The sequence below is a fragment of the Lepisosteus oculatus genome, chromosome 1 (assembly GCF_040954835.1).
Source record: "Lepisosteus oculatus isolate fLepOcu1 chromosome 1, fLepOcu1.hap2, whole genome shotgun sequence".
NCBI classification, from domain to species: domain Eukaryota; kingdom Metazoa; phylum Chordata; class Actinopteri; order Semionotiformes; family Lepisosteidae; genus Lepisosteus; species Lepisosteus oculatus.
In genome coordinates, this window is record NC_090696.1 from 24,956,871 (window position 1) to 24,976,564 (window position 19,694).

General features: G+C 37.4%; 1 protein-coding gene across 4 annotated transcripts in view; it reads right to left on the reverse strand.

The window, feature by feature from the left end:
* Positions 1-19,347, reverse strand: part of trim2a (tripartite motif containing 2a) — a 49,542-nt gene extending 30,195 nt beyond the window's left edge. The window contains exon 1 of one of the 4 annotated variants that reach the window (XM_015344679.2): positions 19,231-19,347. The gene's annotated coding sequence lies outside the window, so the exon portion shown is untranslated. Of the gene's footprint in view, positions 1-8,142; positions 8,288-18,923; positions 19,114-19,230 lie in introns of those variants that run through there. The other 3 variants (XM_015344678.2, XM_015344676.2, XM_006629486.3) reach the window with 3 other exon arrangements.
* Between the last annotated feature and the right edge of the window lie 347 nt (positions 19,348-19,694).

Sequence of the window (19,694 nt, forward strand, 5' to 3'; positions counted from 1 at the left end):
TCTTTGAAGTACTATAAATACTAGGGTCTCCACCTGCCTGGACTGCACCACTCCGCCCAGCCCAATATAAAACAACAGTAGTTTTGTAGTTAGCTGTTGCCTGTCACTCTCATCATGGGGCACACTTATTCTGTCTACACTGCAGCCCGTCACCAGACTACAGAATCTTTAATTGTCTGTTTTTCACAATGGCCCTAGCAATCAAGGACACAGCAGCAGCTGCCACTGCCAATATTTCACTTTGCTAAAGTTCTGTTTTTCTTCCAGTGGTACAATGGCCCTTCAGGGTGAGCAGTTACAAGATTAAGCAAGCCTTGTCTCAGCCATATAAGATTAAAAGGCTTGTTTAACTTTTATATGACACAATGTTTTCTCTCAAAGCAGGCTTTATGCCTACTTGAGACCACCAATACAATGATATCCAACCACAGCTCACCTAAGGAAAGCTCAAGATACAGTGAGCATCTATAAACAGATTTTTAGACTTTAAGGTTGTAAAGAACTTAAGTCCTGAAAATTGCAGGGTGTTGTAACTCAAATTTCCACTTCCAACAGCAGTTTAAGAGCTGCTAGATTCTTGACATTGATACAGTTGACAGATTAAGACAAACCTGAGTGGCACTCTCTAAATTATTCATACAGCTCTGCTACTGTAAGTCACTAATTCATTAATGAAGAAGACTGAGGGGTCATTGTTGAGAATAATGAAGTGAAAGTGAGGACATATCTGTATTATATGTTACAGCAAACTGTATTTTTACAGTTTATATATTTTTATGGCATGAAAACATTTACCACTAAAAACAGAAAAATGACGGTAGTTTCATGCCTGAGTTTTCTGATTACCGCAGTCTACATACTAGTGCATACTACAGCACAATACCTACAGACAGAATTATGTACATAATACATTCTAACAAAACCCAAGCAGGCTCAGCAACCCTATTTATAATTTCATGCATAATTAATATTAATTTAGATTGTAATAGCCACGGGCTAAAAATAACCAAATTTACAAGTATCAGATGATCTCCACTTTGTTAGTCAGCTCCAGCAGGGGTCCCAGTACAAAACTTGTCTTTCAAGAAAGCTATCATTAGGAAACTGTTTAAAGCAGAATAGGAATTATAATTAAACAGCTTTACATCCGCAATTCAGGAACGCTGTTAAGAAGCTGACGTTTAGTTAAACAGCAAGTGACAGCAATCGGTGTCAATAGCACCAAAAAAAAGATCTGAAACGCAACTTTCGTAACAGCTCCTAAGGTCTTTGAATCCATTCATCAACTTCACATGTAAAGTATCTTCTTCCTCCAATAATTTATAGACAAGCAGATTACATTTAAGGAGCACATGAATGTTTCCAATCAGAAAAAGGCAAGCTTGTTCTGTGTATGTGTGAATAAATAAAAATGTAGGATGTGAGGTACTTTAAGTAGATTCCTCCCCTACTCGTACCCTGGTTCTCAAAAATGTCTCAGCTTTGAACTTGAACACACAGCAGTGAATTCCACTACCCCAGAAGGATGGTTAACTATCACAGAATAATTACTGGTTATCAATTTACATGTAGAGTAAGTGTGTGTACATACAGATCTGCCAGGACAATCCTTACTTTCAAAGTGCTCGCTACATGTGACTGAATAAGGTCTTACACAAAAAGCTGGATTTTGAACTAGCACAAACTTCCATCTCCTGTTACAAATTTAACTCCATTTCAGGAAAAGGAAAGAGTTTTAATCTGTCTTCGTTCTTCCACCTCAGCCACTAATACATGGATCTTGTTGTTGCACAGTCAATAGTGTGTACAGTATGCACTCTATGCTCAGTTGGGCAAGAGTTATTCAATATCAGTCTGTGTCAATACATTGTGAGGCACACCAAATGGCATATTTGAAGGCTTAAGCAACTGACCTAATAGTGTTGACAGTGTACTTTTATACCGTTGTTCTGAAAAAGAAATTTGCCAAACAATGAATGACAGGTCTGAACAACAAAGTATGCTACCATATTTATTTTCAGCAGTCACTATTTGACCTTTAAGGCTACCTAAACAACTCAGATATCGACAGTAAATAAAGGCAGCATACATACTTAACTTTAAAAGGAAAGATCATATATGTTAATTGCATTAGGAATTAATGTTAAAATTAATTTCCCTGCTTGACGGCGGGCTTAAGTTTGCTTATCTTGCAAAACAATTCAAATGAGAAGGAAGAGCTTGAATACCCTGAAGTAACTCAGTCAAATCTCTCAGGCATTTCCTATTAGGCTTTCAGTTTTGGTTGAAGCTGACTCTCTGCAATCACTTTTCTGGGATCAATCAGCTAATAGTAGCCACTAAGCAAATTAATACATAGAGCCAAATGGTCTCGTCTGATTTCATTTGAAAGTGAGTGGTTCCTCTTAGGTGTCGTAAAGCAGATGAAACACAGGTACGTGGTAAGAACAAATTGAATTAATTATCCAGTGGAAGTGATGGCATTTTAAACAATTCCACAAACAGCAATTGGACCTTAATACAAAAATACTGCATGAGACATTTAACTACCACTACATTATGCTTCACATGCAGATTATGTTATGTTATATGACTCTGATCCTTTATTCTAGCTTTTAAGAATACCAATCAAGGAAGAAGAATATGGTGTAATGTTAGCAAACAAATGTGAATGCCTTTGCTCTGTGCTTCTTTATCCATATTATATTATCCATAAGTAATTTTGAAAATTGCATGGATGTGCATTACAGTGGCACAATGGTTATCATTTCCACATTGCAGCGCTGGGGTCCTGGGTTCAATTCCAGGGCTGCGGTGCTATGAGTTGAATTTGTATATTCTTCCTGTTTTCATGTGGCTTTCCTCCTGGGGCTCCAGATTCCTCCCACATTCCAAAGACATACCAGTAAGTTAACTGGCTTCTGAGAATGTTGGTCCTGGTGTGTATCTGTGTGTCTGCCCTATGATGGATGGCTGTATGGATCACTACATATCACTACATGAATGGATTTTAGACCTCTCAAAGGGATTAAGGCAGTAATCATATAAAATAAGATCAGTCCATTTGAATTATAATTGACATGGAATAAAAGCTACAGTTCGAATATTTTCCAATTAATCTGAAACAACTGAAATAATTTGTATCACTTCCAAGCTACAACTAGTTAATAATAGCTGTGTTATATACATAGAAACGCTGAAAGGGAAAGTCCAAGACCAGAAAGTGTGGCGAGAGAGTCGGATCCGACTGACCGTATAACATCATCATCATCATCATCATCATCATACAGTATATACTGATTAGTTTTAAAAAAGTTAAATAGATGCAATATACTTCAGGGGCACATAATAACTGCTCTTGTGTTCAGCTGTGTTTTTTTTACATTGATAGTACTGATCATTTAAAAAAAAAACAATAATTAAAATGGGTACAGCCAAGGATGTGATTTCAAACGATGTGCTAGTTCCACTAGTTAATAATTTCCTATTTTAATGTTTTCCCCATCACAATGTAAAACAGTTTAGTTATGTTTTAGCATAGGAGTGTCTCCCAAGTCTGGAAGAGCCACATTCCAGCAGATTTTATGGCTCAACCTTTAACTGAGCATTTGGAAAATCATTTTCATTTTGAGCACTGAAGCAGGTGATTGGTTCAAATGAGTAATTCAGAGATTATCTGAAACGAAAATGCAACCACCCAGTAACTAGCAAGAACCACAACTTGCTTAATTTAACCTGTTTATTGACTGAATTGATTTAACCATATGTGTTCCAAGTCTATATGAATTGATGATTTTAAGGAAATGATGCAAGGGTTGGCCACCCCACTCTTGACTATTAAACAGCCTTTCTGTTCACCACGCGAGCCCTCTGTCTGTGATGACACCTGACGGCTATGTTACAGGCCAACTCTGTCCATATTCTTTTAATGTCAAGACAACTTGACTGGAATGGGAGAGAGAATCGCTTAGCTATCGAGCTGCAACCTATGTCAAAATGGTTCATGATTTAAAAACTATAACTTGAAATTCTGATAGCTTATAAATTTCAGCACATTGCACATTGTAATCCTAACATACTCTAGTAAGCTACTTCAAGAGGTTATGATACCTTTCCAATTCACATGAAGGATTACTCTGGAATAGTGTACATCTGTACAGAACTGACCAACCTCAAGAAGTTCACCACAAGAGCTCTTGCATAATTCAAATGATATCTGCTGTTCGGCAAAAGAATTAACAAAGGAACCATGAAGTTACAGGAAAGTGAAAGCCAGTGCACCCCAGCTGAGAGCCAGTGCCAACAAAACCTCCAGGAGCTGGCGCGGAGCTCACTGTTATAACTCAAGCTCTTCTTAATAAAGAAACTTGCTCACTAGCAAAATTCTAATTCTAAAAACAATCTCACTAGTTCTCCTTTCAGCTGTGTCTTGGAGATAAATAAAGACATTTGCCAAAAACTAATTAAAAGGAACCTTGACACTGCAAACAGACAGTAGCTCCACAAACAAAACAGAAACATCCAGTATGACACAGTGAAACCAGACATAGAAGCCTAAAATGCAAATTCCTTGCCTCCCCCCTCTCCCAATATTTAGTGTTGCAAATACACATAAGGAAACTCTATAAGATTTGTACTGTTTTTCATACATACCTGCTCATAGCAGCCTTCTTTATTTTGTAAAGACTTCTAGTGTTTTGTAAAAACGGCATTGCAAAATTCAATACAAGAAATAAATATACAAGGCTACACGAATGTTACAATAGCCCAGCTGGAGCCATAAAAACATGGCAAAGCAATGTATTCATCTTTAGAACGCTGCCTTATTCTTATTGCATCCATTGTATATTCTGTTGCTAGAAATGCTTAAATAGATTTGACAATATAAAGAAAGTACTGTTTTGGTTGCGGGAGCAATATTAAAACAACCTTGGGTATCTGCACGTCCACCCATAAATAACTACATGGATGAACACATATACAGAAATCAACATATTGCTCAGCATTGGAAATATTCGTAGAAGCAGAGAACAAACTGGGTATGAAATGCAAAGTCCACGAAAGAATATTATTTTGTGTAACAATTTCTGTATGTTTTGCCTAAAGGAATATAATGAATTGTGTGTTGTGAAGAGTTGCAAGTCCAACTAGATTTACACAGTTGTAAAGCCAACTGTGCCAAACCAGCATGAGGTAAAAATAAAATTGAACACTTAGGTTGAAGGCTTTTGGAAAGCAAATATACATGACAATTGTGGGGAAAGCAGAGCTTCACTAGTGCCACAGGCAAACCCGGGACAGGGTTTGTGAAACTGCTACTGTTGGCCATATCAGTGGTTAAGAGAACACAAACAAAAGTGATGTAAAATTCCTCATGTTAAATTCACTGTATAATACCCAATGAACCAGTCCAACTTTTGTGAATGACCTTCAAAAACACAGAAATACAGTAGTGCAAAATGGTCTGAGTGGCCATGATGTAACTTGGAAACCTTTGCATCAAAGAACATAAGAAAAAGACTGAAATGGGTACAGAAATGAAACACTGGGATGACCACACCTGGAAAAAGTTGCTCTCTATAGACATTTGAACTGTTTGACAATAATCCATAGTTAGTTTGAATGTGAACTGGAAAGCAGCATAACAATCAGTGTACAAGAACTACAGTAAACAGGGGGCAGGATCAATGAAAGTCTGGGCTATATTTCTGGGTGTCAGGGGCTTGCAGAAACTGTACCATGACTGTTGCAACCTCACAGGATAGTGACCTCAAACACATAGACAATGTATTGAAAACCAATTTGAAATATAAATACAGAATACTCCCAACCATATGAGGTTACATAGAGCTGAGAAAGTTAAATGTATCCCAACAATTTGGTTGAATTATGGAACTTGTTAGACGATATCTGGAACTGTAACAGGATATTCCCATATTGCATCATTGATAAACCCTATGGAAGTCAGAAAACATGATGTTAAGCTCTGTATAAAATACTGGTCTCATATACCAAATGTTTATGCTCTGAACATGTATTTTCCTTTACATATTTTGTGTAATAATAAATTGTGATTAACATTATATATCCCATTTCGTTCTCTTTCCACAAATATTTTCACAGATAAATAAACTTTTGTATATTTAAAATAAGTTAGCTGAATTCAGCATGTCCAAACAAGAAAAAAAACCCTGACTGGTTACAGAATAGATTGATACAAGCAGGTGTAACTACTGTATCTGCCCACTAGTGCAAAAACATGGTCAGAAATGTTCAATTTAATAAAGGAAAAATGCTTTAATACAAGACACTACGTATTGCTGAGATTTCATAGAAATTTAAGTTGTAAGTGTCTACTTTCTAGTTTCAAAATAATGTTCCACATTATCTTATATGAATGGGAAATTGTTCCAACATTCAAACAAGGAGAAAACATAGTGGTATTATACATATACCATATACTGTACCATACATACATCCATATGAACTGTGGCAAATAATAATGAAAACCGTTTCACAGATTATAATGATCTACTTTAATATAACACGGGGATATTAAAGAGCTGAGTTGTAAGGTGTAAGGTATCAAAGACACAAAATTTAATTGCTGAGTAAATTCATACAGTATTTTGATTTTTTTAAGTGGAGGGTAATAAAGGTGGCATTAGTGGATTAAGCTTTTAAATTAAGGCTCACAATAAAACAAATGGCACCCTGATATAGACACTTGAAGACACAGAGTTGAGTTCAGTGATTGTATACTGGCCTAGGTCTTTAGGCCATGATGTCTGCATTAGAGCCAGGTGGAGGTCTCCTGGCTCAATCAAAATCATAGTAGTACATAGGTGTACAGCAATCGCCTGGAGTGAATTCTCTGTTCATTGCTGAAACAGCACTAATTATTCTGTACTCTGCCCCCTGCCCCATGAAAGGGGAAGTGGTTGAGAACGCTAACTTATCTCTTAACAACCGATCCAAGTTGAAATAAACACCCTGCAACGCCATAAGTGAACATTTATATACAGTATGCAGTAGATTGCCCAAAGGCATATGACAGATCTGGACAAAACACAAAAAGAAAATTAAACACAATGAATGGAAGAGAAAAAAACAGATTTGTTGGCAGGAAGAAGTACCTTTAAGAAAAATCGAAACAGACAAGTGCATAAATGCAAATATTAGAAAGTATACAAAAAAACACTTTAATGTGAAGGTGTGCACGTAAGACTTCAGGCTCGGTTTGAATCACTAAGCCCTTAAATCTGCTATTTGCATAATATAGTCTGTATAGTCTTGTTTAAGAGGTATACTAAGCATAAACCAGCTAGCTCTTAATCACCTATAACATGCTACATTGGAGCAGACATCAGATGTTGGGTTATAATCTGTAAAAGATAAAGGAAAATTATCCATCCTTTACTGAGTCAAAAACCTCAAAACCAGAATGTGGTAGTATGTATTCTGGCTCCAGTTTGACAGACGATGCTTGAAATGTTTCCAATCTCAGAGTTTTAAATGTTAAGAACATTTAGCTCTGATGTGCTCCTAATAAGTGAAATCCATTTATTCACTTTAACGATAGATTTTCATAATATTCTTTCTGTCAAAGTACAAGTCTCTGGAGTTTTAGCATTCCTGAAATCATAGCTCTTCTTTATCCCCTCACTTCAGATCACTATATTTATTTGCAGGGTGCTGATCTAATTGGAAACATTCTTTTCTTTGCCCGGACAAAAAACAAATCCAATTGTTTTGTGCAACACAGGCAATGTCTGCATCTTACCATTGGTGCTAATGAAATTATGATACATGTGAAGTTTGGCAGATGAAGGAGACCACAGGGCACCTCTCACTGCTGCCAATGTTGCAAGATCAAGCAGCTCCTTTCTGTGTTACAACACCTGTGAATATTTAAACTCAGTGAAGCAGAATTCCTCCCACTTGCATCTTTATATAGGTGAAAATACTGCTGGAATCCAGCTAACTGCAAAATTAAATAGTTCTCCCGGACCAGCATGGACCAACACCAAGGAGATTTCGCCTGCCTCCTGGATCAGACACCCTCAAATGAAGAAGACATGATGCAGCCACTGCTCAATGTTTTCAGTATCCTCGTCTTTAAAAACAACTAAAACGACTTACTTTAGCTCCATGGCTTCTGTTCTCCAGAATCGGGCAGGAACAGGGAATATCAGCTCTGCACTGTCAGACAATTGCTCCCATTATAGCCTTTAAAGTGTGCAGGCTAAGTGTGGTGTTAAAGAAACACAAACAGGCTATCAGCAGCACCAGCCGAAGCAGGGGGAGGGGCTCTGCTGTCATGGGAGGCCAGTGTCCAATCACAGGGCTCCTGTGGGTTTGAGGGCTGTCCACATCTCTCCCTGTGCGAAGGGAAAGGGGACGAGGAGCAGGGAGCAGCGCGCAGCAGCGCCACCAGATAAGGATCCGGGAACAGAGAGGGAGCAGCGGAAAGCTACAGCAGCGCCCAGCACTAAGGCGAAGCACAGTAACGGCATTACTGAAGATCAACACAAACTGCTTGAATAAGATTAAACGCACTGTTCCAGACTGCTGCCCTGCTCTAATGTGCTGAACAGGAGAATAAGGAAATGTTCAATAGCTTATACAATGTATATGAAAAACAAAAATACCATTTCATTCTTGAATATATTATTAGAAGTATTTATAATTCTGTTCATGTCCCGTGTAACTTACAATAATTACTGTAGCATTGAGAAATTTCTATTGCAATCAAAAAGCTTTCAGAATGCTATTTAAAATATGTAATTATATTTCAAACGTTTTGTATTTATATTAATAAAAATCTGAATATGTGTTATAGTACACTACAGGCCATTTCACCTGACAGGCAACACATGCCGTTTAAACCATCGAGATAAAGCATTAAATAATTTTGTTTATAAAAAAATATTCAAAGAGCAAACACACTGCCCCTCTTGTCTAGAGGCTTCAGAAGCTTCATGAAACAGAAGCCATGAAGATGGATTACCAATCATGACCCTAGAAGTGGTTATTGTCACAGATCAAGACACTTATTGGTTATGGAGGAAAATGAAAACCATCAGGCCTATATTTTCCTAATGTTATTAGTCATAGCTTTTCAAGGACTGCCACAGAAACAAACTGCAAGTAGGATCTCTAGTCATGATTCCTGACAACATTTCAAAAGGGAACAGCTCAGAAAAGAAGAATCAATACCGGAATGATGTTTCTGCCATTACAGATGATAATAAGGTAAAAAGGAATGGGCCCATTGTTGAAGCTAAACATTAAATCCGGTTACATATGTACAGTTTATAAGAAAGAAATGGGTTACTTTTCTTTCTCACCCTACTGCTGAGCCTTCACAAACAACATTAATTATCAGCTTCTTTACAGTTCTTGTTTATCAGGAACTTCTCCCAGCAGCTGTGCTAGCTCTGCGGAAATGAGGCTTTCGTGACAAAAAGAGTGTCAATCACACACAAACCAGTCGACTACAGAACATGCCTTGTAACTCTAAAGAGGTGCTGAGTCACATAGTTTCCAGGGCAGATATCAACAAGGAAGCAGAAATTTTTAAGACAAGGTTATGAGATCTGTACTGTGGATCTATCCTGCAAAAACAGAGGAGGAAAGCACAACAGTCTATAAAGTAGTTTCCATCGTCCTTTCTGCAGTATGAGTTAGCTTTATATTCTTGAGAAAAAAGTACTGTAGTTCACAATCCCCACCTTAACTGCTTTGTTTATGCTGCTTATTTTACTTATTTTAACGTTTGATGAACAATGTTCCAAGCAATCTTTAATCCATTGAAACCAATACCAGAAATGTCTAATGTATTGTTGTTTTTTTTATTTTGTGCTTTAGTCTTGAGTCATATTCTGTTTCTGTAGTCTTTTACTGAATAGCCTTTATCACAAGCAGGATGCTGTGTGACCTGGATGACCATCTGCCAAGAGAGAAACAGCGCAAGGCAAACAATTTAAAAAGTGCTTTTTGCTTAATTCATTTCATCACTACATCTTCAGGGGGCTTTATAAATTGTTTGTCTTGCAACGCCTAGAAATACACATCCATACACAGTATAGCACATCTGCCAGGCTAGGTGCTTTAACAAGACCAGTTAGTGGGCAAGCTTGGAAATGTCTCCAGGATGCTAGATCTCCAAGGGGCACGGGTCAGTTCAGTCCCCGGGCTGGGTGTGTGTGTCAGTGACCACTCCGTGCCCAGAACGGAGAGTGCCCACATTCTGTCCTGTCTGGCACCGATCTGGTTGGTGCCAGCATGGTACATCTTTCCCTCATTGTCTCCCATTCCCTGATGTTCTGGCTTTAGTTACACCAACAATGCACAAAGGGCCCTCTGAGACTAAAGAACACTGCTGCTCTGACGCACATTGAACCATTTTTTCCTATATTTCATTTCACACGAACTGTGTCTGCGTTTATCACTGGCTGATAAGAGACTGCCACAACAGCCTTCACATGGATAGCCTTCTGAAAAGTTTTGTACATAATTAACATTCACGATTCCTTAAACTCTTTCAAGAATAGGAAAATTTGCAACACATCATAAGGCTCTAACTAGGTGGAGAGTTGACTGGGGGATTACAATTAAAACTCTGTCTAAAATTACAATCATGATGTTTTTACAATTATTTAGTATATTTCATCCAGCCACACAGCCAAATGCAATGGCATTTAATTTAGTTTCCTATTTTGATTAAATTTCTCTTTCAGACAAAAATATCTTCACTAGCCCTTTTCTGTTAATTTGGTCTTTTAATTCCTATAGAATACTGGGGAGATTATTGTCACATTATAACAATTTTATTTTTTACTGAAATCCTGTTGAATTAACGTTTTTCAATCAAAAAACAAAACCTTCAGGTGCATTTTATTGGTTTTTGCCTCAGTTATGACTGAGAACCAATTACCAGTTGTAATACATTATAAATTCTCCCTTAAGTGAGAATGCTAAAGACAGCTTTCATAATCTAAACCTAAAAAAGGTTTATTTCTAAACTTTTAGAACAATTTAACTCAGTTAAATGGGGTGACTTTTCAGCATGGAAGTAACCTTTATTTATTCCTTCATATAACTTTCATTTGTCGTCTCTGGACAAATATTTGTTTTTACTGACAAGGTGACTTATGAGATCTACAAAGTATTTTAGTGGACCACAATCATTCTGACTACAGAAACGTTTCTGAAATATTAGCTATTGTCTCTTATGCTAATTAAATAAATACCAGATAAAAACATCAAAAGAAAATACTGTATCATGATATACAATGTTTATATTCTCAATTTTCAAGTGCCTGTTTACAATAAATTGTCTGACTAAAGAAGGTTGACTTTAAAGTAAATAAAGCCTTTCCAAAATGTCACTGTATGACTTGTTCTATGGTATTTATACAACATTCAGTAAACCAGTGTGGTTTAGCTATTACCAAAGCACTGCCACTAGAAAACATGTCTTGAAGTGTTCATTGGAGTTCATTATTCACTTTTCTGGTTTGAGTCTCTCATTTACATAAAGACTAAAGACAGGTGTAAGTTCCTGCACAGCTCTAGTACAACAGTCTAAGGCCATATTTGCTATCTCCTTAGTTTCACTCTTAACTTATCCAAACCTACCAGCTGCGTTATGACTGCAATAGGCTGCAGGGATGAACTTTCACTTTCACAAATAATTAACCAGCAGTTCTGATCCTGATGGTTCTGTGTTACAAACAGGCTGCCCAGCTCAACTCAACAGCATGTCAGCTGCTCAGAGAAACATCTAATTCGGTCAGGGTTCAGAAGAGTTGCAGTTTATGGAAAAATTGCAGTGCTTACCTTGTTAAACATACTGTAGTACTGAGCCTGGTGACTCTGTAATGTAGGACCACACGGTCTCTTACAACAGTATTTTTTATCATTGATATAATTAACTTTACAATGCTGAGTAAAGAAAAACATGTTTAGACATGCCCTTAAAGTTACAGCGTTTTTAACTATGTTGTTTCTCCACTCCTAAAGACTACACGTAATATTTAAATAACAAAGACAAATTTACCTGTACATCAATGCAGATCACCCCAACAGAAGGAACTGTACAGCTTTGTTACATATGGTACATAGAAAAACTTTTTTACTGTATAGCAACAGGATCCATTCAATGTTTTGTCAACTGCAAACTGATGCTCATTTCATACAAACAGAATATATGTACTGTATGTATACATTTTTACTCAATGCAATAAGTACAATCATGTAATGTCTGGCAACTAGCGCTGGTTGATGCGAAAAGACCCTGAGGACATAAAAAAAACTAAGAACACTTATTTTTTTCTGGTCAATGGCAAACTTGTGTCACTGTTTTACTGCAGAGACTCATCATATCTAACAATTATAGTTTATTATACAGTCCGTTACAGTCCGCACAGTGACAATGCTTCTGCTGTCCCAATTCCAAAAAGAATACAGAGAACATGTAATGCCTCAAGACGTCTCACTGATAGCTGAGAATGGCACTATATATCTGCACATTTTTTTAAAATTGCACCCACATTTTACATTGTAGGGTACAGTAAATGGAAGGTGGAGGACTAACTCTGGGGTGACACAAGGTTGCACTCTATATTAGTGGTGGTACTCACACACCATCATAACTGGTGGTTATGGCTCAATGTGGCCAGAGCTCCATTTCATCCTGTCCCTCTTGAGTTATCCCCCTTTCAATCTTTGTGAAATGTATTTGAAATGTTCCCATTCATTGGTTTAAAAAAGTCATCCATCCTTCCATTTTTACTACTTAGTGAAATAAATATTAAAAATAATGATAAATAATGAAACAAAACCACTGTTTGCGAAGGTGGGTGATTACCACTGTACACAGCACCTCTTAAGGTCACACCAGAGTTAGTTCTCCACCCTATATCAACGTACACAAAAGGAGTTTGCATCAGAGAAACCCAGAAATTGGAAAGTATGTATGCACGTATAGATCTGGCCTGCAAACTACAGTACAATACAGCTTTTACACTTTTAACTTTGGCAGTTTGCATTATTTTTTACCTTTGGCATTTTCGGCTGTACACAGAGGACCAAATACTCTCTACAAAGTCACTGTGTTCACCTTTTTAGAAGACATAGCAAAGAACATGAAAGAAGAAGTTCCAAATTTGTGGTCTCAATCAGCAACTGAGTCCCAGCAGTACTGTCAGTCTTATCTCAGCACCTAATTTATGAGATCGTAATATCCTCTACTGGCAACAGTAGGAAAAGCACCACTCCCAGTAAACCAGCTTTCCTGAAACCCTCCAGTAAACATGTCTGAATCCGGAAGGCTATTTGTACAAACACTGCAATGACAATTCAAATTTTATGCCGCATGACAGCCCAGGGTTCTGTTTTCCGCCAGTAAAAACAAATCATGCATGAAATGAAGTGAAACACGGATCGTCTATTTCTAGACTCCAACCCAAAGTGAGGCTTTCAGAAACAGGAAAAATTTCCAGAGAGCACGTCATTGTTCAGGGTCTAATTTAAATTTGGTATACAGTGCTTATCACTCAAAAACCTTTCTTCCTTGAGCTTTCAGAAGCCGAACATCTTTATTAAATTGGCCTGCTTTGTTTACAGACCCTGAAAAAGAAAAATGATTCCGTGATGGAAAACAGGATAGCCTTTCAGCACTGCACGCACCCCTACTTTAACAAGGATAGGAGCTACACTGCACAGGCCTCAAAATGTGCAATGCAAGCCATTTAAAAATGATCTAAAATGCTGTTTCAAAGGTGAGGCTATTTTGACTAATTCTGTATGGTTAAATCTACAGTTATAGTATGATCTAGTAACTGTAACTGTAGTAACTCTTTTTCTTTGGATCTTTAGTCACAGGTATTTTAAGCAAAATAATAAAATCCTTCTCCCACTATCCAACTGGTAGTTTCTATTGAAAACTGAAAAACAAACTCCCCCACCCTCAGGTGCTGCAGAATTTTAGTTCACCTCACACTAATCAATTGTGGCTACTGGAATTTTTATATGGCCTTTAACTGAACACTTTACAAATGTATGGTCAACATACTGTATAGTGTACTGTATATATTTCTGATTTTCTTTGTATTTATTTGTGATTCTTGCTAGGTAAGTCAAAAAACCTATATGCATTACTCTTTAATTCTTTATAGACCGTGTTATGGTGCATGTATAGTGCACAGTAATTACAGTTATAATTATCATTATGGGTTTTGAAATTAGGCTTAAGTATCATTTGCAACCCGATTGCAAGTAAAAGATACTGATGCAAATGTCATAAATATATCATACAACAAAAGAAAGTAATGTCTTAGGATTTGAAACAGCTCAAATGACACAATGGCAAAGATACTATGTTTATGAGAAGAAATAAGTCAATTTTTTGAGCTCCCAGCTACAATTCCTCCACATACGATTCCTCTGCAGATGTGGTAAGCATTTGCTTATGGAGAGGAAGAGTAAAAAAAATCCTATTCTCAAATCTTCAGTTATTGTGAGGACAGCACTTACTATATGCATCTGAAAAATCTGCAAATGTATTTTTTTCTTTTGAGGAGAATCCTGCATCCTGCAAGGACAGCATTCTCCTTCTGGCACAATGTCAGCACCGAGGAGTGAGACGTCCAGACACTATACATCTTGCCAGCCGTAGAAATCTCAGCATTGAGAAAACCGGCCATTTCTATGAGCCCACTAATCCCCCACTGCAAATTAACTGCAGCTTCAGAAACTCTAGTCATGCAGTATTGATCATTTCTGTTCCAACACAAATTTGGAGAGGGCAGTGCTAAGGTTGAAATGACTTGAACAGGCAGAACCAAAACAAAAAAATAAATAAGGCCATAATGGTAGCCCCACAACAGCGTAGGAATTATTGCATTATATCATGTCAGCATCCAAGCCTGAGCAATCGCCCAAGCTTCCACTTCAGTTGAAATTCAGCCTTCTGTCTTTCTTTCTTTTCAATTTCCTGGTTATAATAATACTCTCAAAACAATACCTGAATGAAAATACTCAATGTTAATGGGAAATACATTTTTTTCACATTGGACATTTCTAAGACTGAAATCATAGTTAAGACAAGAAATGTAAATATATTTATGTGTAAGGAGGTGGGCACATATACAGTATCAAGCAATCAAACAAGGAAAATTAGCCAAATGGCCTTTTCTCATTTTTATTCTCATTTTTAAAGTGAACAAAAATGTAACATAATCCTCAGAGCTAAAAGAGTTATTTAGTCCAGAGGGTTATGTTACCAGAACAAAAAAACATTGTTACCATATTGCCCTATTTACGTGGGGTATTTTCTACATTCAGTGTAAAAAGAAAATCGGTCATTGTTGTTTGCATAATGTGAGGTTGTTTGGAACAATGGTCAAGCAGAGAGGCTCTGTCAGCTGTTACAATAACATTTTGTTAAGACAGGTAATTTTATTATGCTCTTACATCTTATTTTTCTTATATCCCAATTTTTACAGCAGATTTCCAAAGATGGTAAAAAGAGAAGCCCTACCGCAGAGAAACATTTCCCCTACAACAGCACCATTCTGTGCAGTATCTGAACAAAAAGGTTTAGATAAATAAACATTTTGCTTAAAAACGAATAAGTAATTAAAAAAAAACATTACATCGAAATGTAACAGTGTATTGAAAAAATATGTTCCAGGGAGAATTTTAGGCAATAGATTAAAATGTCCAAACCATTACAATCATTCTGTACAGGGGTTTCAGAATGATAGAAATAGACAACATATTATTTAAGCTTCAGATGCCACAGTATTTGGTCTGTTAGCTGTTAGTCAGATAGACATGCTTTGTTCACAACCTTTTAAAACACTTCAAGACATGTTGACATTCCTTATTAACAAAATCTGTGAATTTATGACTAAGAAGGTTGAAGTACTATCTAAAGACCTGAATTCAAAAGCAAAAGATCAGTATTAAATGTCACCTTTGTATAAAAGAAACTTACTACATACAGTACAACTACAACATATTCATAAAGTTATTTTCAGAAAAAATAAAAAAAGATTCACTGACATCACTGACATCCTTCTGTCCATTTTCTAAACACTTCTTCAAATTCAGGGTTAAGGGGAGCCAAAGCCTATCCCAGCACGTAATGGGAAATAGGCAGGATTTACCCTGGATTCACCGAAACGCATACATACACACCAGGGCCAATTTTCTCAGAAGCCAAGTAACATGTGTGGGCACTACCAGAAGCAACACAAGCTACACGTACTGTATGCAACATATGCTTTATAGCAGTTTGCAAATCCTATCTTGTGAAATTCTGTTCCATTAGTCTTGTAGAGCCTGCACAAGCATGTCCTCCTCATGGGTCAATGAGCCCTTCATACTACATATCATACCCATAAACATAACTATCATATTCTCATCTTGCAAGTGAGCCATTATTAAATAAGCAGCACGAGGATAAGTGTTGTCCTGCTGGCATGAGGTCATGTCAGGATATGCCAACAGGAACAGCATCAAGTGAGGTCCTAGAACTTCAATGTACTGTACTCCGTGCAATCAAGTTCCCATTAATCACTTGTCGCGCCCTGGCAACTCTGAGACAGTGGATTGTGCCGTATGAAAACGATCACAAATATACAGTGTGGTTATGTATTTGTGACCCCTCAGGTCATGGCTCATCATTGGCAGACTGTCTGTCACGGTTGACATCCCTCCCCTAGAGGGCCCTCCACTGCTCTCTTGTCCCTAGCTCCTTGTGATTGTTTATGTCCTCCCGGTGTGTCTTGTTTGTCTCTCTATTTAATCCTAGTGCCTCCAATGCTCAGGGCTCAGCATTAGCATATGGATGTCACGAGGCCCGCCTAGCACCAGGTCGTCCCACGTCCGTGGCCTGAAGGCACAGGCCTCATCCCCCACATTTCCTGTTTCCTGAGCCCGGAGCGAGGTCCTCCGAGGTCTTGTCATGTCTGTGTTTCCCCTTCCCAGGGATTTTAACTTAGAGTCGTCACTGGATGGATTTCTCGGATTCGGACCCCTCGACTGTGCCCTGACTCTCCTATGGACCCGTTTGGATTTGGATACCTGTGTCTTTTCTCCCGATACCCTGCTGCACGAATAAACCCTTGTTTGTTTTCACCATAGCACGTCTTCCTTTCCTCCAGACTCTACTGCTCGCATAGGGTCTTATCACAAACCCAAGATGGATTGCAGAGCTATTCCGTGACACTGTCAGTGATTGGTGTCCAATCAACTCTCTCACTTACTGTATGGCTTATGCAAGAGTCAGTCACTCAAGTGCGTCACAGTCAGTCATGAAAGATCTATTCATCGAAATGACACCAAAATCATTTAATCAATATCCATTTTGTGCTGACACTCATTGTAATTACTATACATGTCTGAAGAAGATTCTAAATGTATTATTACAATGAAGCTACTTTTACAGACAATAATAAAATATAAATCAGTAAACATGTTATGCTAATTTCTTTATTAATTTTGTATTGTATGTGCCTTTAGCTTTTCAGTTGCCATCTTTTAAACAGGAAATGAAATAAAAACAACATAAAACAGAAAACAGATCTACAGAATAACACAAACATTCCCATTCCTTGTCTTCAGGTTTAATTGACACAATAAAAAAATGAACTCAAAAAAATGTCTAGAAAGACATACAGCTCTCATATGATTGGTAATCAATGGTAAACTAATTTTAGCCTGACTTTTTTCCTATACTGTACCTCACATGTTCTCGAGTATCACAAGGTACAGTATGTAACAGTCCTCCTTCACTATCATTAAATAATGTAAGCACTGATAGCATTGCTATTTTTCAAATGAAAAGCTTCATTGTGGATCTTTCAGGGTATGTTAACACATTATTTTTGGTTACGTGGTTTCTACTATCTGCCCTATAATTTAACTAATTGGTTACATCATTTTACATACATGATGTACAAAACAATAACTTGAAAAGCCCACAGCGTATGAAACCTGAATGCCATTATGAGATGCAATTTACTCCATTCCGCCTTAAATTAAAAAAGATATTTTATAAAGCAGCAGCCTTTAATACTGCCCTATCCGTAACAGCAACCCACAAAAGAGAGTTCGATTTGTCGATTATCTAATTTTAGTACACAGTGACCTTAAATATCAATGAACTGGAGCATTTGTGACCAAACAGAAATCAATGAAGAGAAACAAATCCTCAGCAGAAATCTTCGAAAATCTACACTGAAGCGCAATATACGTGTGAACTGTATATATATATTAATCATACGAAATTCTAAGTGCAAAATATCGTTATTACACACACACATCAAAACTGTTAGAATATTAGAATATAGGTTTATTCCATGCTGAATAAAAGAAGAAAAAAACACAATGTTTCGGCTGTAAGACACTTCTTCCACAGCCCTTAAACCCGAAGAAGGCTCCACAGCCGAAACGTTGTTTTCTTTCATCTTCTTTTTTTCAGCATGGAATAAACCTATTACTTGTTTCTTTACATGAATAGTTTGTATTGCACCACCAATCAACAGAGTTGGCTTGAAAATCACAAGAGATGCAATTCGGAAAGTGGTGACAGCGCTATTTGTGATAGCGATCATACCTGTATGTAACTTTTAAAAACTTGCTGTACCTCAGAGAAACCGACCAGAAATCCACAGTAAAACAGTTTCTTTTAATGCAACGATGCTGATACGAGTCGACACAAAAGCTCCGATTGTTGTCAAGACTTTGCTAAAAGCTTTGCATCCTCTGAGGAAACAACAAAGCACAGCATAGTCCACGTTCATACTATCCATGAACTGAAAACAACGAACAAAATACGCGCCGTTAAATAAATATTGGCAAATAAATTATAAACCTTACGATGGGGGAGCAGAGATGACTAGCCCTACCTTTAGCCCTTGAGTGCAGAAGCATGTCGAACAGCGAAAAGCCAGATTCTGTTGCACAGATTCCTTGTTCTCACTTGTCATGCAGTGATAGGACAGTAGCGATTATTACTTTGATGACACTTAAAAAAAAAGCTTTCCGAGTGCTTCCATAAATACAACAACCATTCGACCGAAACACACGACTGTTCCTCCTAAGGCACCCTTATTGCTTACTGACTGGTCAAAGTGAAGACAAACGCGCAAGTGCTCTGCTTATAATGTACTATGACTGGGAAATCGAAGGAAACGAGAAGCTAGGCGTACTCACGTTCACGAATGTATTCTGTCACCCTCAACAAAGGTAGAGAAAAAATCCTCTTCGCCTTAACACTTGTGAATTGAGAATGAATGGAGAGCTCACCCCTATTGCCTACTTAATCCCATACTGTATGTATGGAATGCAGCAGCCAGGTTTCACTGCAGATTCAGGGATCTTAAATCAAAGAAGGAGGAGTTTGTAGTGACGGGACGAAAAGAACACTTTTAAAATGCCTGTGATAATAGTGTCCATTCTTACTATGAACGTCTAGTTATTCGTTGTTGGCGGTGTTGATGTAAAAATAATTTACTTAATTCTGGACGGACCTTCATTACGCTGGACTGAAATAGCAGAAAAGTTATACTGAAATTTCAGTGATTCCGTGAAAACTCCTTAATACATCCAAATAAAATATGATGTGTATTTTATTCAAATCCAGATTTATTGGATAAATAAACGAAACAATGATATTT